The sequence below is a fragment of the Cheilinus undulatus genome, linkage group 4, assembly GCF_018320785.1.
Source record: "Cheilinus undulatus linkage group 4, ASM1832078v1, whole genome shotgun sequence".
Taxonomy (NCBI): domain Eukaryota; kingdom Metazoa; phylum Chordata; class Actinopteri; order Labriformes; family Labridae; genus Cheilinus; species Cheilinus undulatus.
In genome coordinates this window covers 11,435,094-11,459,976 of record NC_054868.1, presented here as the reverse complement: position 1 = coordinate 11,459,976, position 24,883 = coordinate 11,435,094, and the positions used below count along the sequence as shown (strand labels likewise).

General features: G+C 38.9%; 1 protein-coding gene across 2 annotated transcripts in view; it reads left to right on the top strand.

Moving 5' to 3' along the window:
• LOC121508167 (testis-expressed protein 2-like) overlaps positions 1–24,883 on the top strand; it is a 61,772-nt gene that overhangs the window by 1,651 nt on the left and 35,238 nt on the right. The gene's annotated exons all lie outside the window — the stretch shown is intronic.

Below are 24,883 nucleotides of genomic sequence, written 5' to 3'. Positions count from 1 at the left end.
TGAACCTTTTGGACCTATAAACAGGCTTTCATATCCTCAGGGCCAATGTAAGAATGATTGATTGATCACAAAATCTGTCATAGGTATCTATGCTCCTGTACCACAGTTGTAAACTGTAGACCCTTGTTTTGATGCTAATGGGATTCTTAAACTTTCTCCTCTCCTGTCCTCAGTATTTATCACTTAAACTTTTTCTTGATTCAGGTGTAATGATGCTTCTGAACTTTGGACTTCCACAGCCATCTTTTGGAAATGTTATTGCAGTTTTCCCCCTTCCTTATGCTGCATATAGAGTTAAGAAAGTTAATTTATTAAAAAAAATACTTCCTGTGTTGTTTAGTGATAAGACACAGTAAAAAAAAAACCCTCTGTTATTACATTTTATTTATTGCAGGGGCACTGGCAGCCTAGTGTTTATGTCTTTGTGACCCATATACAGATGCTGTTGTCTTTGAAGCAGGTGACTTGGGTTCAAATTAGGCCTGTTGCTCATTTCCCGCACATCATTCCCTGCCCTCTCTACCTAGGTTCCGGCATTGTCCTGTCTACAATTCAGGCTAAAACCCTAAAATAAACATGAAAAATCTTGTGAACACGGAATAGACCAAACTTTTACCTAAATCTTACTGTTGGCTAAAGCGTTGGTTCTCAATTGAAGGGTCAGGACCCAAAAGTGGGTCACAATGCCACTTTCAGTGGGTTGCAGGTGTGTGCCTAAAAGGTCTATGTATGTCTTCATCTCTTTGTTCCATCACATCTTTTGTTCAGTCTTAACCCCTATTTTCCATTATTAAAAACATTTGGTTTTGATTGAAAATTTTAGGAAATTTGGGTTGCAATTTGTCGTCAAGGAGGTTGTGGTGGGTCCTGATGCCAACCAGTCAAAAACCAGTGGTCTAAAGGAAAGTTACTTATGATCTGTCAGGGTGAGGGGCAATGGTTTTGAAAATGAGTTCATCTGTAGTTTTAGCCCTTGTTTTTAAAGACAAGATTTGGGGCAGTGGAGAATTCTTAAATTTAAGACTGGCATTAACTCCAGCATAATTTAAACTAACTTGTAAGCTTGCATTAGACTCAAGAATGCTGAGATTTAGAGACCTATGCTGTCTTTTTTTGTAATTCGGTCAGAATATATGATTCTATTCAATACAAGCCCCTCTGAAGTAATAAGATCCAGAGGTTTTTGTTTTGCATGTTTTGGTCTTGTATAATATGTATATATATTGATTTCTTCTGAACATAGATGAGGTTTTTTTCATGTGATGTATAAAGGTGTATTTTCTTTATTTGCTTAAATTTGACATGGATTTGCTACACATTGATCCCAAATAGGAATCTCCAATGAATTTTTGTAATCTTTAAATATATGGCAGTGTACAATAAATCCAGAAAAATATCATTTCTAATGGTAAAAAAAACAAGTTTATGTGACAATTCAGTTAAAACAGCCTTCATAATGAGAAATTAACTTGAACTACAGTGAAGGAAGTTAAGTGCTTAGGCTTAAGTTCACCAACAAATTCCAAAGGTGACCAAATCCAAGAATTCATAGTCCTTCAATAGTTATAATCTGAATATCCGCAGCTTCTAAACAAGTTAAAAAGACACATCATCAATGTATACATTTTTTAAAATCAACAACAGATTTACATTGTAAGTGAAGTTTTAATGTGTTTGAAGCACTAGCTCCAAGTCTAATTAAAAGAGAGCTGTTGGAGTTGTAAATAGTATAGCTTTTTTATTTTTTATGTATTTATTTATTTATTATATATTTGGCTTTGCATGACCATAGAGTTCCAAAGCAAGAAGGCTAAGGTTGTTTTGATTTTTGGCTGCAAATACTCTGCTGGTTGTTGGAATGCTTGGCTTTTTTGTTGTTGTTTAAAGGTTTTTTTCATAGTAGTGCTGAGCAATTAAGAGTTTCCATTACAATTTTGACTTCCCATGTTCATGAAAACAAGATAATCAGGATTACTCTGCCACATACTGTGTTACACTCTTTTTGTCTATGGGTTTGTGCTTTGTTAATGTTTCAGTGTTTGTTGTGATATTTTGGCCATGGAAATATTTTTTGTTGATTTATTGTGATGAATTTTCACTTATTTATATTAATGTATTGCTTGTTTTTCAAAGTGCATGCTGACAATGTAAAATTAAAAAGTCATTGTGTCTAATAATTAAAATACAAATAAAAGTCAACAACCCTACCCACTCGTCCATAGTGAATTTAAATAGTTCCTTCTGTTCTCACATCAGCTCTGAACTCATGCAGACAATATACCACACTGCTGGTGGGAAAAAGTCTGGATGAAAATCTGACTGTTTGCATTCACAGCTTCTCCAGAAAAAACATAGAAACTTTCAGGAGTTCTGTGAATGTGATGTGATGATGTGAATGTGCAGTTTAGCTGTCATGTTAGAAGAATTGGAGCAGGAGGTGTCAGTTTTCTAAGGCAAAACAAAAACAGGATTTAAACAGCTCTTAGAGAAGGAAAGAGGTTTAGGGTTTTAAGCAGCAGGTGCAGTGACCTTTCACTGGTGTTATTTTCCACAATATGGGTGCGTCATATTAAACTTACTCTAATACAAGCAGCGCTTACCCAGGCTAGAAATTGGCCTACAACCTTTGACTGTTCAAAAGTTTGACACATTTTATAGCCTTTCAAGTTCTTAGCAGGTCTTATCCATTTTTATTATACTAAGATTTCTTGTTTTGGTCGAGGCTTAGTCAAAGGATTGACCAGGTCAGATGTTGCAGTGTGTGGCAAATTAGCAATAGGCTAAAGCACTGTAGTGTAAGGCCGGGTATTTCAAAAAGCTTAAAATAGGATGCACATGTTAATTTGGGGTAATAAACATGACATAATAAACATGCCCAACCCTGGAGTCCCCACAGCAACTGTTCTATATTGTAGATCCTCAGAGATCCAAGTGGTTGAAATAGTCACTCTCATATAACAGTCTGTTTTCACTTTACTATCAGCCCACTTGAATTTGTAAAAATGACTGTTTGCTCTACTTCTGCATAAAACAACACCACAGTTTCTGTAATGAACAGAGGAGTGAGGATTAAACGGCGTTAGTCACACTCCTTAAGCAGCTGCCTGAAGCTATTGTTATCAGCACAGCCGTTTGGCTCATGTCTCTACAAATAAAGCATAAAGTGCTGCTTATCATCTTCTGATCAGAAATTGAGGGAAGCTTTGAGTTTACAATGTCATTCAACTCTAGCTGGGACGACACAGATAAGCCCTGTGAGCCTAGCAGTTGTTGCTAACCTCTAATAAGCCTGGTGTTGTGTGTCAATGAAGACTGGTGTTGCTGCAGTGCTTTACCCTCTTATAGCTTGTATGGCTCATGTGAAACTGTCATGTAAAACAGTGTTTGGAGAAGCCTGAAATAATCCAGTATCTTTGCTTTTAGCCTGCTGGCTGTAGATAAACACAAAGATCCATGTTACCAGTCTGACTGGTAACTTGTTTTGGTTAAAGGAGGCATGCACTGCATCATGCAGTTTTACAACTGCTGCCATCTGCTGGCTTTTTTGTTAACTGCACCATGGGGTATATACAGTGTATTTTAAAACTGCTGTCACTGCACCTATGGCAATATCAATTCTGTAATATCTGTTTTGATGTGTGTATCAGCAAGGTGTGCATGACGATATATTGCTGTTCTCATTTTTTAGCACAGGCCCAGTGTAGTGTTTGACATTTTTCTTCAATTGGGTGTGCTACCCTGTATCATCACCGTCATGACAACATTGATAAACTTGTTTACTCTTGGATCTTTTAACAGAGTCCAGTATGGCTTACGTATTAAAGCTAATGTCTTGAATAAAAAGGAGGCCTTAGAAACTGCAGTTTGCCTTCTGTAGTATGCTGAACTTCTTTGGCTTGGGATTTTAAACATGTAACAGTTTCTAGGCCCCTTACTCAAGGCTTATTTAGATTAAATGACAACAGACAAAGCCCCCTCTTCTAACAACACTGTCTTTTCATTAAATTAATAAGAGCTGCCTTGCTTCAGGGTTGCCCTCTTACTGTTCATTCCACCATAATGTCACACTCTCTTTTAAAAGTTTCCTTGACAACATATGTACAGAGTTACTTGGTTACTAAAATTTTCCTTCATTTTTATATTAATGTGATGGAAAAGTGTGACAGCCTGCCCCAGCTTGACACAGGAACAATCTGCAAGTAAGCCTTGTCTATTGTTACATGAGCACATGCTGGGGGAGGCAACTCAGTTTTCATTGGAGCAATGTAGGGCTTTGTTAGATCTGTGATCTTTTGAGAATTCCACTCAGGGGTGTGTCTCTGTTGATAAAGACAATTGGGATGTCTGCTAGTAAAATACTGGTAGTGTCATACAGTTACTGATGTGATGTTTTTGTCCTTGGACACAATTCTAGATCTAAATACATGTTGACATTGTTGCTTTTTTATTGTCTATAGGAAGAGAAAGTGTATTTAGGGCTTTTTAAAATTTCAGTCTAGCTATCATCATCATTCATGCAGGTGTCAGTATTGCAGGTGCAGCACCCTTGTTCGTCCAATCACCAATGTGTACTGTGTATCAGTCTGCAAGCCATCAACATTTACTGGAGCTTTTTCAGCCTGCATTTTGCAATGACAGCTCTATTGATCTCACCACATCATCATAATAACTTGTTACCAAAGGAAAGAAAAAAAAGGTGAGGTGGGAAGATGTATAAAAATAGTCTGTCTATAAATATTGCTTCAGAGATCTTCGCTAGAAACTGAGACATTATTTACAAAGCCAGAGTGCATTCACAGCATTTGTGTGAGGTAAAAAAAAAAGATGTGTAAACATCAGTGAATTAATCTTCTGTGTTAATTTGGGCCCTAAGGAATAGTAGAGCTGTCTTTTAATCAGATTAAAGCAAATTCCCTTTGAATATCTGGCAGTTACTAACCATGATCTACAGACCAAAGAGAGCATTTTAGTCTCCCATGGGTTGCTCTCCATCAAAAAAAACCCAACATCTTTTGTCTTTACATTTTGGCTGAGACATAGAATTCTTCACTCTGGTCAAAACAATAACAACAACTTTATTCCATTTTCTCAGTTAAGCATCTTTTTATTTACTGTTCAGAACTAAAGCCAGTGGATATCTATAGCCAGTGGACTATTTCTTTGTTGTAACAATGCCTCTTGACAATTCAAATCAATTGTAAGGAGCATGCATTTGTGGGATGAGAAGCAGAGCTGAGTATGTGGGTTGCGGCAGTGAAAAATTTGCCAAACCTTCTCTGCCAGTGCCACACAGTTGTTTTTTTTTTTTTCTGTTGCATTTGACCCTTGTTTTGAGCTTCTGGAACCCCCAAGTGCTGACAATCAGGTGCCTGATTGGCTATTTTAATGCAGAGAGATATCGAGATGAGATTTTGCAACCGGAGGTGATCTCATATCTCTACAGTCTGGAAGCAAAGATGAGAACACTCGCCCCCCACAGAGCGGGGTTTATCAGAGACTACCTCCAGAATTTCAGAGTGGAGAGGATGGAATGGCCTGCCAGCAGTCCTGACCTCAACCCCATCAAACACTTGTGGGATCAGCTTGAGCGTCCTGTTCATGCCAGAGTGACCAACACAACCACATTTTGCTGACTTGCGTCAAATGCTGGTTGAAGAATGGGATGCCATCCTATAGCAGTGTGTCACCAGGCTGCTGACCAGCATGAGGAGGAGGTGCATGGCTGTTGTGTCTGTGTATGGTTCTTCCACACGTTACTGAGGCTTCTGTTTGTTAAATGAATAATTGTTACATTTCCAGTATGTCTTGTTTCTTTAGATTTTAATAATCCAATCCACCAAACAAGAGTCAATGGCAGAATAAGCCTTTTAGGATTGGCAGGAAAGATTTGGCAAATGTTTCATGGGTGTAACCCACATACTCAGCTCTGCTGCTCATCCTACAAATGTATGTTCCTTACAAATGTAGCACCATTTTAAAGGGAAATAAACAGGATTTCCCATGGTATAAGATTTATTGCAAAGAAACATTGTCACAACAATGAAATAGTCTACCAAACACAAATGTGTTTACTTTTTATGCTATGTTTACTGTATATATGTGATGATGTAAGAGGGGGAAATGGCCCATATGTGCTCAGATCAAAATATCTAGGGCCTATGGATATTTCTAAATGTTTTGACTGATGTATTGAAGAGGATATTTGAAGATTATACTTTACTAGGGCTGCAAGCAGCATTGAGGGGCCCTTGAACCTTGGTGCATACTGGGGTGTGTTGCAACCGTGGTTTTGTAATAATAGGTGTTTGCAACCCATTGTGATGCTGCACACTGAAGAGACCTTGTAGATCCTACAAAGACTGTCATTAAATCAAAAATAATGAGTATATTGCACTTTGTATATGAGGTAGCTCTGGTTGTCAACAGTAGGTGGCAGTATGGCAAAGCAATATGGTAATATGTGGAAGTTATTTAACCTTGCTGTGAGGCAACAGCGTTAACCCCTGTGCCACCGTGCAGCCCAGTGTTTGGTTATTAATCTTTATCTGCACCCAGAAAGAAGAAGTAAAGTGTTTTTAAATTCACATTGTCATTGATCCCCCTGAAGTCAGCAGTGCACATTGAAAAGTTTGATTTTAGAGAAGACTATACCACAGCACTGTGCCAACCACGAGTTTCTTTTGCGCCGGTGTGCACGTTCGTCTTGTGCCAAATCTTCCTGACATCATCACTTCACACACATTTACTTCTGCCCTCACAAAATCATATGAATCATGGGTATTTTGCCATTGGCTGATTTCCATGTTAAATAGAAGGACATTAATGAATGCAGACTGTTGACATTTCGCATGTATTGGGGTCTGTTTTGGAAACACAAGAGTCTTTGTGCAGACAAAGCAAGAGGTTGGTCCAGCCCCCCTCTGACCTCATCCAGATGTGGTCAGTGGACACATTACCGTCCCAAATTTCTTCAAGCACTCTGTGGTGTAACCAGCAGCCACCTCTTTGTTGAAAAAAAAAAAGTGCAAGAACCTGCAGTTCCTCGAGTGTCCACTTGAGGCTGGCTGTCAAAGCAGCCAGCCACTCCTTATGTACAGTGCATTCAGAAAGTATTCAGACCCCCTTCAATTTTTTCAACTTTATGTTACAGCCTGATTCTACAGTCAAAAAATATTTCTATTCTCATTCATCTACACTCAGTACCCTATCATGACAAAGTGAAAACAGAATTTTAGAAATGTTTGAAAATGTATTAACAATAAAAAACTAAAACATCACACTGACATAAGTATTCAGACCCTTGGCAAAGCAAAAAATCTCACTGGCCCCCATAATTCTGAAGTGAAAGAAGTTTGGCACAACCAGGACTCCTCCAAGAGCTTGTCATCTGACCAAACTGAGCAACCAGGGGAGAAGGTAAGTAAGAGAGGTGACCAAGAGCCTGATGGTCATTCAGGGAGCTCTAGAGATCTTGTGTGAAGATGGGAAAAATTTCAGAAGGACAAACATCACGGCATCTCTCATAGATCTGAGAGATCATCGTGAAACGCTTTCGTCTTTCGAGTGGCTGGGTGAACGTGTCCCACAATGGTCCCAACAAAGTTCCAGAAGGACAATTATCACTGCAGCCCTCCACTGATCTAGGTGTTTGCAGAGTGAGCCTCTGCTCAGTGCAATACACATGAAAACCCACTTGCAAAAAAAACTCCATATGAAAGTCAAGCAAGCCTTCATGTGTTTTGCATGGACAAAAAAATGCAACAGAATGTTTGCTCTGATTTGTACTCAGCTTTGAGGCCTCCTACAGGTGTGTGCCTTTCCAAATCATGTCCAATCAATATAATTTACCACAGGTGGGCTCCAGTCAAGGTGTAGAAACATCTCACTTACAGGTGGAAACAGAGCTAAATTTTAAGTGTTTTTGCAAAGGGTTTGAATATTTATGTCAGTGTGATGTTTTAGGGTTTTATTTTCTATACATTTGCAGAAAAAAAAATTGTCATGGTGGGGTACTGAGTACAGATGAATAAGAATAAAAATTAATCTAAATTATTGTAGCATCAGGCTGCAAAATATCAAAATTTAGAACAGTGAAGGGGTCTAAATACTTTGCACTGTAAATGCTCTTTCTTGTTTTTTCAGCTCCAACATTTTAGCCAAAAATAGTTTTAAAATGGTTGCCATGGTTGGCTTCAAATAATGGCTTAGGTAGCCAAGTGATGTCATTCAGACTTTTTCCACTACTTTCTACTGTCTATGGACTTGACCTAGAGTGCCATTCTTGTGTTATTGTGTTGGCTAGAAGGATTAGTCTCACCATACTAAACATGGAGGAATCTTTTCACATTTTCCCCACTAACTCATGATTAACACCAACACAATCTAGTGCATCTGCTAACTCTTTTACCTCTTTATTTCTTCCTATGTTTCCTTGGAAAGAAGAACCAGAGCTAAACCAAGAACCAGGCCCTGGTCTTTACAGTGGGAATGAATAGAGACCTGCTTTGTCTTAATATCCCATCTGCAAAACATGATTACATGCTTGACCTCTTGCAGTAATTAGAAACAGAGACTTTAAGTGATCTTGTGTTTAATAGCTGACTTCATAAAAGAATTGTACACGTGACTGGCTGCTTTACTTTTTTGAATAACCAAACTAGGCTGCTGGTTAAATAGCTAGTGAACAGGATTAAAACTGGAATTACAAAAAACAAAGGGCACAGCTAGAATCTTCTTTAACGATTCTAAGTGCTAAAAGTGTTAAAATTTCAGATTGTCCCTTGAATAGTTGGTGTAAAGTATTGACTGAGTTAGTAGCTCAAACCAGAGCAGAGTGCCAGATCTCTGCACTTGATCTATGTCACAGGTTTGTCACTGCTGCAGCCAAGGCACTCATTCATAAGTAATGATGGCCTGTTGACAAGGTTAAGCAGTTAAGTGAAGAGTGCATTATTTAACATGAACACATTGTGGGTCAGTGAATGGGAAAGGTTTTAAATGCTGCTGTACACTTAGAGTGTGAACTACATAGAGAAAAACAAGGCTTCTTTATGTTCTTTGTAAGTAAATGCAATCATTAGTGTACAGGCTGTGAGTAGTCTGCTTGTGTAAAGCTTTAGTATTATGAAAGCCTACAGTTAAAGTCTCTAACACTCTGTGTGTTCCTCTGTTAGGTTCATTCTCACTTCCTAGCCTCAATGGTCACTCTGTCACATGCTCTCCACGAGCCAGCCTGTTCTCACTGTTTTGATCCACAACAGCTGAGCCATTTCAGGCAATAATTGAGCAATCCGTCTATTCTGACTTGGAAATACACCTTTCTTTAAAATCTGTAATAACAATACTGTAAAAAAACTTTATTAGTAAGCAGTTTGAAAGCAAAAGTTACTGAGTTGGATTTCATTGTGTCTGGGCTAGGAAAAATTAAACATCTATTAAACCTAGAGCCATGAGGATTAGTTAGTTACATAATAAATAGCTTGCAGCTATTTAAGGAAAAGCTAGGGTTGCATATTGGATATTTGCAGATATGCTGATTTGTCCAAACAAACTTAGCAGAAACTGATATTTGGTGGTGTTGAAAAAAATAATTTTCATGGTGCATTGTGATAACCTGACACGCTAGATGGATTTGTTTCACACATCCATCTGGGAAAGTTTCAATAGGAAATGTTTGAGAAAAGGCAGAGGCTTTGAAAAAAAAACTTGGAGTGTGATTGGATGAATGTTCTGTCTGTCACATCTCTACGGGCCAATAAGAGCAACAAAACACGTGACGTAGCATCTATCGAGCTGTGCATGCGCAGCTACGAGGAATAACACAAAACATGCCAACTATAGACATGTCAGTACTCGACTTTTGTCGTTTTTGAAAAGAAAACAACTCACTGCTGTTCTTTGTTCTTTTAACAAAGAATTGTTGTCAAGTTCTGATAAAACTGGCGGTTTAGCAGCGTCTTCCACCATAATTGTATCCTCTCTTGCTGCTGCTTGTTTATGTCACGACTCTGCTGTGCCTGAAAATACTGCCCCTCATCGCTGATTGGTCCTGTCACTTTCTTACTGGGCCCAAGCAGTTCAGACGGGAGCTTTGCAAGATGGATTCACCAGTGAAAAACAAGGAAACGGGCGTATCCATCTGCTTTGCAAGGTTAGCATCGTGATGCAGACGTGGACAATTCTGCATTGATGCAGAAGTGTGAATCTACCATAAATACTCAAATAATGACCATTTTCCCTTCAGACCAGGCTTCTTTCAGTTCATTTTCAATTGTAGTCTGTTTTAGGTGGCACAGCTTTTCTTGTCTTTGTGGTAGTAGTAGTCACAGAAATGTACTACATATCTTTTTTAATGTTTAATATCAGTCAAGGGTTATTTTATTCAAGGGTGTTAAAAATAGACACTTGGTTTTTAAGGGGTGTGATATTACCATATATGGGTTATTGAAGGTGTTTCTAAATGTAGATGTCCCTGAGTGTGCACACGCCAGCTAGTTAAGAACACATAGGATTTATTAATACAGATTAGACTAGGGATGCACAATATTGGATTTTTGCTGATATCCACTCTGCCGAAATGTACAGATTTGTTTTAGCTGATATCGATACCAATGTTTAGATATGCTTTTGAGACAAGAAATTTCAGTCCTTTTTGGACACACTTTAAGGTTTGAGGACGACCAAGGAAAAAAAACTTTCGACTTTAAAAAAACAATTTAAGGTTTAAAGAATGAGGATAAATAAATAAAATGACCTCAACTGACATAGGTCTGTTGGTTCAGCGTAAAACTCCACTAATTTATCAGTATAAATGGACAAAATTTACAGTTAATGTATGCTGAAATACTCAGGCAAAATATTAGATGTAAATATCGGCAGAAATTTTGATATCTGATGATACCGATATTTGCCTTTTTAAGCTAATATCTGCCGATACTGATACCAGACCAATGATATCGTACGTCCCTAGATTACACCAATGTACATATGCCTGGCATGCTGATTTTTGATAAAAATCTGTATTTTTGTACTAAAGCTCATTTTACTTTTAATCTGTAAGACAGAATCTAGAACATTTCTTAGGGTTCTGTTATTTTAGCTGCTTAAAGCTTGAGTAAATAGGTTCTACAAATTCTTAATAACATCAAAAAAGCACTCAATAACCAAAACAACTCTGACAAAAAAGGGATTTCTGGCTACTTAAGACTAGGGTTGAATGATTTGGGAAAATAATGTAATTATGATTTTTTTTGTTTGTTTGTTTGTTTGTTTTTTTAGCCAATATCGTGATTGCGATTTGATATAAAATTATTTCTTAAGTTCCTCATCTCATGTATTTTTCAACAAAAACAAACAATAATTCATTCTATACTATAACCAACAAAATATTAGATTAAACTGGGGCTGAACAATTTTGAAAAAATATCTAATTGTGATGATTTTGACTTCATTTTGCAAATTGGATATGAGCTGTTGTATGAAAGGGAATGATCATTTTTGTTATGTAATTCTCATATTTAATGAGAACAAAACATACAGAAATGAAGACAATAGGATGTTTTTTGTACACTATTCTAAAAAATGCCAATAAAAGATTGCATGATATGTAATTCTATGCTGTAAAAAAGTATTCAGCCGGTATTTTGACACAAATTTCAGGTAGAGAAATATTGCACCCACTGTGATTTGAAAGTTGCAGCGACCATACTGCAATTTAATTTTGTTTGCCATGAATTTCCAAGCCCTACTTAAGACCTGCAGTAAGTCCACCTTTTCATTTTAAACTGGATCAAATGATTGAGTGGCTTATGTGCCTGTTATCTTACTTTCCTCCTGTTTGTGCACATACTTACTCTGCCATCACTGTGCTCTGACAAGAGTCATCCACGAGCTAAAACTAGCCAGTCTGTTGCTCAAGAGTTGAAGAGAAGAGTTCAGTTAGCAATGACAAAAATATGCTGCAATCTTTAGCTCCCGACTTTCTCTTTGACTCCTCCTGCACCATGACTTTGTCAGTGGGCTTTCATTTGTTTGCATGTGGCTGACGTTTTTCACAGCCTCTTCATCTTGCTGGTTTCCACAAAGTAACCTACTCCAGCTTTAGATGTTATGATTTCAGCTAAAAACACCTTAAAAACTAACACTGTTTCCGCAACATTACACATGATTGTTAGTGCATTTTGCAGTATTCTTCAAAAAGAAAAAAATCTAAATTCTGTCACCGGTAAATATGACAGTTTTCACTTCTCCTGGCAGTTCATTGAAGAAGGTTTATCAAGAATTAATGACTGATATATTAAGATGGATATTAATCATTGGTTTCTGCCCTATAGCCTGCATTCTTTGATTTTCTTGTTATTTCCTGGGAATTTTGTCATTGAGCCCTAGGTTTAGTCAAGCAGAAAAGTTGTAACAGTGAACTATTTTGATGCATTAAAGGCAGATCCCCGAAGGTGCTGCATCCTAAATTTCATATCCTGATGCAGCCATCTTTTTGACCCGGTACATACAATAGAGTGATGCCTGCATTCTCATTTAAGCAGAGAACTCAAGCTGTGCAGATTTCAAACAACATTATCCCATCACCTGAAATACCTCCTCCCAGTTGGTGCAGCAGCATTTCCAGGCTCTTTGCTCTGCAAACCCAACGACCACCCTGAGCATCCACCTGTGGGCTCTGATATTTGGGTTACAACACCATCTCATCACTCCTCAAATTCTGCATGTAGCCTAATAAAATCTGCAGGGAGTGATGAGGGTGGAGTGTAGATGATGATATGTGCAGCTGCAATGAATATTTCAAACAACTACAAATTGGAATTTTCTAACTGAAGATAGATGAAACCTCCCATTAAAAGTGAGTGTTGGACATAAAGATGAGTCAATAATCATGCTTTAGCCAAAAGTTTGTTTAAAGAAGGTTAAATACATCTATTACATGCTTCTTTGCAAGACACAGTGTCTTCCTCAGACGATGTTTTGCGCCTTGTAGGTAACTTGGTGGTTGGACTGCATTCAGTCCTTGCCACTGTTTGTTTTTTTAACCATATCCCAGTCTAAACAGCTGATTCAAGCTGACTTATCGCTGTCAGAAACCTTACACTTCAATGCAAGTCTTTTTCAGGGATAAAAAAACTCTTGCTTATGTACTCTTTTTTTTTTTTTTTTTTTTTTTTTTTTTTTACATTTTTCTATTCTGATTCTTTTAACCTTAACTTAAGATTTTACATAATTTGATGAGTGAAAATTTGATGGAAGCATACAACAACATGCAAGAGCCACATATACTACAATTCTGTGTATAGCTTATTGCTGTGCTGGAGGATATGGTAAACAGATTTTTCAAAGGTATCTTGTCGGTACATGAGCTTCTTTCAGTGGCATAGTGTGCTTGAGTTGGCAGAGGAAGGCGAAGAGACAGGCCTTACCCATAATTATCTTGCTGCCTGACATTTCAATCCCCACCTGTTTCACCAGTTTGTCAGCATTCCTGGGAACAGTTTCAGTTCTGTTGCTCTGCAATTGTTTATTTGTCTCCAGAGCATGGTATTTTAAATGACTTAGTGAAATGCATTTTGCCATTTAAAACAGCCTCTCCTAAAATACTCGTGTACACACAAGCCCTCTCGCACACTCAGGTCTGAATTTGTTATCCATGTTGACTTAATGTATACGACCACAATATTCATACTTTAAAAAGTTACAGAAGATGAGAGAGCAGAAGATTAGAAACATCAAGACAATTTAATTACTGTTGAAGTCCAGATTGACCAGGTCTCATTAGAAAATACACTATATGGACAAAAGTATTAAGTTACCTGACTATTCCACCAACAGGGACTGTAATAATATTGTATTCAAACTTGTACTTAACATGTATATCATCTAGAATCAGACTTGGCCTGATCCTGACTCAGCTCAATCAGTTATCTTTGACAATGAGCCATGACGCCGACTGTTACAATTCAGTTCCACGCCCATGTTGCAGCTATAAAAGCCTCCACTCTTCTTGAGCAGCTTTCCGCAAGATTTTGGAGTGGATTTGTGCCCACTCGTTCTGTCGAGCATCTATTAGGTCAGGCACTGGCATTGGCAAAGAAGGCCTGGCTTGCAGTTTCTGTTCCAGTTCATCCCAAAGGTGCTCAGTGAGGTTGAGGTCAGGGCTCAGTAAGGGCCAGACATGTTCTTTTAACACCAGACTCATCACCCCATGTCTTTATAGTCCTTGCTTTGTGCACTGGGGCACAGTCATGTTGGAACAGTATAGGGCCTTCCTGAAGCTGTTGCCATGAAGTTGGAAGCATAGCATTGTCCAGAATGTAGAGTGAAGCATTAAGATTGGCCTTTACTGAAGATAAGAGGCCTAGACCAGACTCTGAAAACAGCCCCGTATTATCCCTTCTCCACCAAACTTCACAGTTATAATGCAGTCAGGCAGATAGCGTTCTCCTGGCATCCACCAAACCCAGACTTACCCATCTGACTGCCAAACAGAGAAGTGTGATTCGTCACTCCACAGAACATGCTTCCACTGCTCCACAGTCCAGTGTGTTTTACACCACTCTATCTGACGCTTGGCGTTGGACTTAGTGATGTGAGGCTTACATGCACCTGCTTGACCATGGAATCCCACTCCCTGGACGCTCCTGCTGCACACAATGCACCTTAGCTGTCATTGACCATGGGCTGTGATTTTACATGATGTTATGCTTTGTGGCTGAGTTGCTGTTGTTCCTACACGTTTCCACTTTCTAATAATATCACTTACAGTTAGCTGTGGAATATCTAGCAGGGATTAGATTTCACAAACTATCTTATTGCAAAGGTGCACAAAATATGATCAGTATCAGTAGTGAACTAGCCAGTCTCATTTACAGACCATCTGTAAACAAGTAGACAAACATGATCAGGGCATCCCTGGTAAATACTCCTCTGAAGCTTTCTTTTACCTCAGCAGTTACTTTCTAATTACAGCATCCAACAATTAGGCATGTTGTCCATATGCAGCTGTTGGATACCTGCAAGTTGTCATTGCCTGGCCAATAACTGTTCCCTAATGTAGCAGCTGTTGGCAGTAGCATTGATGGGAGTACTGGACTGTGAGACACTTTGCAAGTCATTAGCTACACTGTCAGTTTAAGCACAGGGAAAGCCATTACTACTGCAAATAAACAGCAGGATTGAAAGTGAGATGTCCTCTATTCCCTCTCTAGGCAACCTGGAAAACATAAAGTGATCTGGGATTTCATTATGTCTGCCAATGGGAGGTTGTGTGAGTCATGTTTGCAGTTTTTTTTTTTTTATAAGTCTTTCTCTCATGTAGTTTACTGTTCTGTGCTTAAGCCAACATCCTCTCAATGCCACTGATGTAACCTGCAACAGTGGTTTATGATATTTGAGATGCATCGAGGGGCCTGGCATGTGGTGTTGTATTGGCAGGAAGCAGGATGACTTGCAGAAATACTCTGAGAGTGTGGCTACTGAGCTGTAATAGCGGAAATACAGTCTGCCAGTTGTACTGATAATTTAAGCCTACATGCATTCAGGAGATGAGGACAGTGCTTAAATGCAAATCAACCTAATTAACCGGTTATCAGAAAAAGAGTAGAAAAATACCTCCATGAAATTCTGAGCTTCTGGGAAACAGTTTGCATTACCATTGTCCATTGTTGTGGACTATGAAGGCTAGTGTTTCCCAGTTGCATGCATTTTACAGCAGTCACACAGCAACAATTCCCCTTAATTGTTGTGTTGAGGCCTATAATGATTCATGCTCACGCTAAGAGAGCTGCCAAGAGTTGTTATCAGGTATTTGATTTGTTATTGTTTGAAGGCTCTTGGACTGTTGGCATCTCACAATAGATTTAGTTAGAAGAAGGGGGATTTGATAAAAGTAACAAATTAGAAAAAAAATACAAGAGATATTGTTATGAAGCAGCTTCTTCTGCACCACATTAATGAAGATCAAATATAAGAAAGAAACACTACATTTTTTTAGATACCAATGCATTGTTGAAAAATTACATTTTACAGTGGTTCTGTGGTCTAAATCATAGGACAGTTCTGGACAAAAAACAAGAGCAAGTAAAATAAAACTATGTCTTAATATCTAGTCTCCTTTATCTAAAAGCATTCATGATGTACTGGCTTAAGCCAGGTGTACAGTGCCCAACTTTCAGCAGACTCAGACATGGTTTTTGAATCGCAGAGTATCTTGTTAGTTGTGCCGACTTTCAGTCTGATCATGCATCCTTTGTCATGCAGTGTACAGGAGGACACAGCGACAGACCACAGCCTGACCACAGCCAAACCAGCTGCTCCTGACTGCTTGGATAGATTTCTGACATGGTTGATGTTTTGGATGTACCACTGCACTCTCTCCTACAGTGCCACGAGCAGAGTCCTCAACTGTAGGGCAGTTTTTCCTTTGTCTATCGTCATGAAAACATAAACAGCAGGAATGCCTTTCTAATGCTCTGCCCCCTAATAATTAAGGACATGAACAAGCAGGAAATAGCCTATCTGCAGACCTTCAGCTGACATTGATCGTGATGCTGTTTGTGTGTGCACAAGTGAGAGAGAGAGATTGTCATAGAGTCGGCTTGAAATCACGCGTTGTATGGTTGTATGCAGTTAAAGTGACTGGTCTGCTTTCTGCCACTTGTCTGCTGTCATATTTGAAACATTTTTCTGTGTCTGAGCACAGTTGGCTCTATACACGGTAGGGTGTGATGTATTTCCCATGGAAAATTAGGCGGCATGACAACTTCAGCCCAACAATACTTACTAGGCTAAAATGGAACCTACTGTCATCGTTCGGCAAAAGTAAACCGTCCTATACTGCATTTATTTAACAGTTTTTTTGTTTGTTTGTTTGTTTTTTTTTTGGATTGGCTTTTGTATTTGTCTTAATCATAATTGCATCCAAACATACTAAAATGATGTTTCAAAGACTGGTTAAAAGTACTTCTGGACATCACTGCAGTGTGCCACAATGTACATCTTTAGCTAAATTTAACTCTTCTTTGAAAGTCACCTTGAGTAACTTCTGCAAACAGTGGGTATACCGCAAAAAATTCAGCCATCATACATCGATCTCTTCTGCGTTCAATCACCCAGCTGGAAGTTTGTAAGCAGCTTAATGTCAAATGTGGAAGTAATGCATGCATAGAGCCCATTGGGTATGATTTTTGTCCTATGCAGTAGGTGGTGGTATGCACATATTTGCTTGCAAATCTGCCAAAAAGAAGAACGAATGACAAGACAATCATGACAAACATTTGGGTCAGCAATTTTTTATGCTCCCTGTGCACAACAGAGTTCATCTTTCATCCTTAAAGACGTCAGCTTTCTACTTTCACATCTACAGCGCAGCTTAAAAGACACAATGTTCTTATTTGAAGAGACATAAAATGTTGAATATTCCAGAACAGCTTCATTTTCTTGCAAGTACCCAGTGCTTGGGCAACGGTTGCATTCACATCTCCTTATATCATACCTGAGTCTGAGACAGCAACCACAGGCATCACATTGTATTCACACTGACCAGCTGAACAAGATCTAGACCCGGGTCCCTAATACAGACCTGCCAACCTGTACGCATTTTGCGTACCAGGTACGCAATTTGTAATGTAAATACGCTGGTATGACTTTGCCTCTCTAAACTACGCTAAAAGCTGCGGACATGTGAGTTCTGAGGGAAATGTGTACCGTTGTACTCATGTCTGACAGCAGATGCAGCAGCGTGGTGAAGCAGTTTAAACTAATTATGCAGAGTAGCGGAGAATAACAATTCTGCTGAACCTATAGTGTTATATCCCCGCTCCCCCTCCTTCCTGCCCTCTGACTCCCTCCCCGTGCGATGACAAGGTGAAAGAGGTGCGCTTGCCAGGCGCGTAGTTTTACCTGTTTCCACAAAAACTTCACTCCACTTTGATTTAAGATTTGAAATTCACGCCCAATCCTTTCATTTTTATTTCCTCTCGTCATGCATAATCCTCTGTGTCTGGAGTGTGAGCGGCCACGCTCCGCAGCTGATATGATGGCAAGAAAGTGCCCTGCACGAGCTTATACGTCGTGGTGTGTTGACTGTCAGTGGGAGGACAGAGCGCTCAGTCTGCACAAACTTCTGATTAAATATTAATGTATAACGATGCATTTTCTCTTCACTAATTTGTATTGTAGCTGCTGCTGTTTGGTTAACAAGCTAATACGCATCTGATTGTAGCATTCTGATATGACACGGACAGACAGACAGCAGTGTATGAGGGAGAGAGAGAGACAGGAGCACACTGCATAAACTTTGTGTGTATTGTTAGGGTAAAGACACGATTTGGTGATAGATTTTTGTTTTAGTTACCATTTAACTCCAATAGTGCTGATGTTATGATTACACTGTTAGAGAGAAAAAAGGGATTTATTCATTTACATTAGCCCTATAAACATCAGACCCCAGTGTGATAGAACAATATGGACCAAACTCTAACAATGTTTAATGAACTTCTAATAATGTTACAAATATTTTCCTATTACTCTGAGTATCAGTTTATATGTAAGGGGTGTCCAAACTATGGCTTGTGGGCCATTTGTGGCCCGTGGTCCTCTTGAATTGGCCTGCAAGAAATCCATTAAAAAGACCCACATAAGAACATAAAACTTGTGCTTCACTCTCTTTCTTAGTTGGACTAGGATTAACAATATTGAGGTTTATACAATATGGTGATATTTACAAATTACGTTTAGCCAATATCAATACCAATATAAAAATACATAGACCTAACACTTCAGTCCTTGAAACACAGTTAAAGGATACACAAAGAAATATACTTCAGTCTCCAGAACACATTTTAAAGTTGAAGTAATAAGGATGAACACAGAAAAAGACTTCAGCTGTCTGTTGGTCCTGCCTAAAGTAAAAAAAAAAAGAATGATAAAAGGATTACAGCAGCAAATAGCAGCATGAATGCTTATTTGCTCCGCTGTCTGATCTGTCTTAAGGTCTGATTTCCAAATCATATTGTTCTAATAGTCTTCAAGCACCAACATTTCTATGAAGTTAGTAAGCTTCCTGCAGGTTGCTCTTGTTTTGGTCTGGATGTGGAGATGAACCATCAGCATCTCTCTTCTCTGCTGCACCCCAAAATCCTTAACAACGATTGGCTGTTAGCTTTATTTGCCATTAATGTAGGGCTGTAATTTAGGCTGTTTTTCAAGCACTTTCACTTACTGAGCATATATTGTGGTTACATGTTGGTAACCTTGTAAGAAATATTTTATACATTGTGCTACAGGTTTTAAATGTGCAAGGCAAAGGAGTTGCAAAAAACTGCGAGCAATGCCGCACGATGCAAGTGGTACTCAAAATATTTTGCCAAGGTTGGCAGGTCTGCTGATATCAAACCAGCCTCAGATGAAGGTTGAAACCTTGCATACCCTTTCTAGTGATTCATATCTGTCCAGTTACCACATATTTTTCCTTACTATGTTTTTGTCTTGACTTCTCTTCCGTAGTATTCCCCAATGTCAGAAACAGGTGGCTGTATTTCCTTTTGTTAGGCATGAAAAGATGCAGTTAAAACATTAATGCATTTTGCATTAATGGCATGCAGGGTTTGAAGTGGTTGCAAAATCTAAAAAAGAATTAATTCCATTAGGTATGGGATCATATACCAGTTCGGCACTTCCCTGCATCAACCTTGGCCCTGTACTGCTCCAGCCTCCTGATCAGAATAACTGTATTGCATATACTGTATTGTTGTCACACTTGAAGTTGCAAGTGGAATCAGCAATCCAAACTACAGCTCGGTTAAAGACTTAAAACTAAAGTTTACTGCTATGATTGTGGGTACAAATGTTTGCTTCATTTAGAAAAATAAATACCAGGCATGTAAATATAAATGTACACAGCCATGGGGTTAGATTGTGCTTGTGTTTTATTTCTGAAAGTCTAATGGATTGGTGGAAGAAGCTGCTCCTCATGTTGTTGCTGTTTGTGATTGGTTCATTGATTCATGCTGGTGTAGAAGGTTACTTCAGAGTTCATGCTGGAAGTGACCCATTGTGACACACAGTCACACTAAAGAAGAAGAGTTTGATTGTGACAAAGACTCAACCACTTGAGGACACATCAGTAACTGTCATCCTTGAAAATATTCTGCAGTTTTGAAATAGGGATCCGTCCCCCTTCTTCTTTTGGCAGGCTGACTTCTCCTGTCACTGAATTTAGAAATTTCTGCTTAAGTTAGGGACTTCCTTTTTTCCTGCTTTAACATTTGGAAAGAAGTGAAATGAAGAAGAGTGACTTTAAACTGAGGATGAACTCAGTGTAGAAGTCATCTGGTCAAGAAGAAGTGTCAGCTGCAGTGCTGACCACTGAAGCAGCATTGCTCTTTGCTCTACTTTATGGTAGTGTCCAAACAAAAATCCACCCCCATAATGTTTCTCCACACACTGTGCATCATTACTCTCCAGTGAAGCCATGCTAAGTAGCTTAGCCAGAGACAAACAGTTTTTGTTTCCATACAGCGTTTGATTATCTAATTATCACATCCCCTTGAATCACACGATAGACATCAACATCATCCACTCAAGTACAAGATGTGTTTGCTGTCATCCCAAGTTTGTAGTTTTAACATCAGCCATGTTTGTATTGTGACATCTAGATATTTTTTGTACAGATGGCATACACAGTACATGGCCAAATGCTGCAAGATTACACACCCTGTTAGAAAACACATTCTTAGCAGACACATTCAGCTCTCTAAGAGACTTATCTGATCGTTCATTTCTGCGTCATGAATCAGCGATTTGATGTGAGCAAGAGGAAGAAAATGGGAGTAGTTTGAGCAGCCAGTTTAAAACAGTGCAGAACAAAAAAAAATAAAGAGTGAAGCAATAGGCTTCTTTCTTTTTTTTCCTGAAATGTGTTTTGTTGACCAGTTAAAAAAGGGGGCTATGGGTCATTTTCTCAAAAAACACTGATAGTGAGAGAACAAGGGGTCAGCAGTTGAAGTCTGTCTGCTGACAGAAACAAACACTAACTGTAGCTTCACTGTTTTGGTGTGAAGAGCTTTTGGTGTAGTTTGTGCTTTTGGGATTTTTGTTTTATTAATCTCACTCTTTTCTGCTTCTTAGGTCAGGGTATTTCCCTCTGCCTCAATAAGATGCACATCATGATACACATCGATTCAGGGTCATAAACATGACGTAATAAAAATGTCATCACTTACACTGAATTCACTACAGCAGCTTTTCTTTATTGTAGAGGATAACAGAATATGTATAGTTAAAGTTTTTTACACTTTAAAACAGTTATTTGCAGATCCTTAGCGAGCCAAGTAAATTGAAATAGTATATAATCATTTAGCTATTAAGACATTCAAATACAGTAATATCTAGCTTTTTGAACTTGGAATAGTCCTACCTGTTGTTTGTCATAATTTTCATAGACCTTTGGGTTTCACTTAACTATATGCCCACTTAAGTTTGTAAAAATTATTTTTTTCTTTACTTCTGATTAAAATGGCACCACTGTTTCTTAAATGAGCAGACGAGTGGGTGTTACAAAAACAATAGCTGTGAGCAATGTTGCTTTTGAAATGATGTTGAACACGTCTAGCTTTCAGCTGATTTCCTTGTTACTTGTTATCTTTGATGAACAAGTGTTTCTTTAGGCTGCCATAGGTAATTAGTAAATTTTTGTTGTTTACTGTAATATCACTTGGAAAATATCATGGAAGATATAAGCAGAACAAAACCACTGTTTTATTAAAGGGAGAAAAAGAGGTAATGCCAGAGGAAACAAATAAAATGTTGAGTGTCTTCTAGAGTTTGTTGGATTCTTTCCCCCCTCAAAAATTTAATCATTCAGACACTGCATTTTGTATTTACTTGGGTTGTCTTTGTGAAATATAAAATTTGGTTTGATCTGAAACATTTAAGTTTGATAAATATGCAAAAAACTTAGGAATCAGAAAGGGGGCAAATACTTTTTCACAGCACTGTAAGTTTGATAAATGAGTGCCAAAGTGCTGCCTATGATGTCCTGATCAAAAGTTAAGAGAAACTTTGGATCTTACAGCGTCATCTAATTCTGGCTTGAATGACACTGATCAGCCTAGTGAGCCTAGCTCTGTTACCTCTGGTGTTGTGTCGATGAAAATTGGTGTTATTGAAGTTGTTTATTCTTTCACTGTTAATGTCAAACTCCTGACTGCTGATTGAAAAAAATGGAAATAATCCACTGTCTTTGCTTATAGTCTGCTGGCTGTAGATAAACACTATACATGTTCCTGGTCTCAGTACCAACTTGTTCTGGTCTCTGGTCTGAGGAGTGGGGCATGTGTTGGTGCTGCATGGTGCAGTCCTATGACTGCTGCCATCTGCTGGCTTTTTTTTGCAGGCACCATGGGGGATGTACAGTATGTGTTAAAACTGCCATCACAGCACACTAAGGCTGTTGGAATGAATTTCGGGGTTCGAATATAATTTGAATATTTAAAAACTCAGTAATATTCAAAAGCTGAAGTTACTATTCAAATGTGGGTTTTTTTGTTTGTTTGTTTTGGGTTTTTTTTAATCCTTCTCCAGTCTCTCCCCTCTCTCCTTGGCCTCTACTTAACCCATGTGTAGGTGTAGGAACCAAATGTTCCATCACATGACACGTGACATGATGAACAATAAAATTTTCAAACCAAAACTAGGGCGCCGCAATGGCCGCCAGTGCAGATGTTTGGGGATGTTTATCGCCAATGTGCTGCAAACGCTGGTGGTGATCTGTCAAGTAAGGCTTTGCTACATCAAGAGATGCTGATGTAAAATCTGATGTGCACCAACGCACACCGTAACCTGCTGTGGTGATGGAAAATGATTCGGTCCAGTTAGCCTCTTCTGTCCCAGCTGGCAAGCTTTACGTGTGCAACCCGGGCACCTCCGCCATGGCGTAGAGGGTTTTCTCCACGGCTGGGATGATAGTGAGCATAAAAACGCTTTGCTCTTGATTAGGAAAACGTGGATCGCTCGTGATTTTAGGTAAAAACATGTAGGCACAAGATAGAACCAACATTTTTTAAAATGTTTTGTTCGTTATAAACATGATGTCATCACCGCCATAAGTGGCACAATTTAATTTATTTTTGTTTGACATTTAATTTCTAACATGTTTGTCCATTTTAAAGTTGACCATCAGTACCAAAATGCCTGCTGAAGGCCTCTAAATGGAGTAGGTGGCTGTGTTTGCACTAAAAAAGTACATAAAAATTAACATTAACTACCTTTGCTTTAAGCTCAATATTTCTTCATTGCAATCTGCTGTGTAACATTGGAGGGTCCTCTAGTGGACAAATGTGTAACTACACGGTGATTAAAGCAACTGAACTTTTACATACATATTAATTAAAAAATGTGCATAAATGTTCTAATATAATTCGCAATCTGTAAAAAAATAACAAATGAAATTTGAAGAGGACTGTAGATAAATATTGACAGCCCTACAGCACACATGGCAGTTTGGTTCTGCAACATCTGTATCAAGAGGACAGAAAAGGCTGTTTTTAGCAGATCTCAGTGGTGCATACGTATTACTGCTGATTTATTGGCAGTTGATATAACCCCACGATGTTACATTTTCATAGATCCACAGACTACAGCATTATGAGTATGGCTCAGTTGGTTTCCCGTGGGAGAGATGAGAGGTCTCCAGGCTCTAGCTCTGTCTCCTGCTCATGGGAGACAGAGCCACAAGGAATACCATTTCAATTGGGTATAGTTTTCTCATATGTTTGTGACGATTTGTGTGCAAACATCCACCCACTAGTCCTCTGGTGGTGCTCTGAAATGTACTCCCCAGACAAACAATCAACACTTGGTGCTTGTCTGGTGTAAATTTCAGACGCTGGACTGATTTTTATCAACCAACACGCAGACTCATAGGCACAAGTATTTGGCTGTTAATTATTGAATTCAGGTGTTTCAATCAGACCCATTACCACAGATGTGTAAAATCAAGCACCTAGCCATGAAGTCCCCATTGACAAACATTTGTGATACTGAATGAAGAGTATAAGATACTCACTGAAGAGCTCAGTGACTTCAAGCGTGGTACTGTGATGGATGCCATCTTTGCAATAAGACAGTTGGTGAAATTAAATCCCTGCTGGATATTCCACAGTCAACTTAGGCATATTATTAGAAAGTGGAGGCATTTAGGAACAACAGCCACAGAGCAGAAAACTACGTAAAATCACAGAGCGGGGTCAATGACTGCTAAGATGCCTAGTATGTCAAAATCGCCAATGCTCTGCTGATTCCATATCTGAAGAGTTCTGGACTTCCACTAGCATTAATGTAAAGGCCGAGCAGCTGCATTTAAGCCTGTAAGAGTGGTATGGAGTGGTGTTAGGAGGGTGGGGCTGTTTTTCAGGGTTTGGGCTAGGCCCTTTTATCTCAAGTTAAGAGCAGTCTTAATGCTTCAGCATACCAAGACACTTTGGGCAATTTCGTGCTCGCACAGAGCCCTGACCTCAACCCCCCTGCGCACCTTTGGGATGAACTGGAACGTAGATTGTGAGCCAGGCCTTCACATCCACCATCAGTGCCTGACCTCACAAATGCTTGACTGAATGAGTGGGCACAAATTCCCATGGAAATGCTCCAAAAGCTTGTGGAAATCCTTCCAAGAAGAGTGTAGGCTGTTAGAGCTTCAAAATGGGCGTGGAACTGAATTGCATCAGTCGGCCTTATGGCTCATTGTCACAGATAACCGATCTAGCTGAGTCAGGATCAGGCCAATGTCTGATACTTCATGATACAGTAAATTAGTTTTTATTCAAGATTCATCCAGCTTCAGACACTGGCTGAATCTGTTTCATGATGACTCATTTTATGA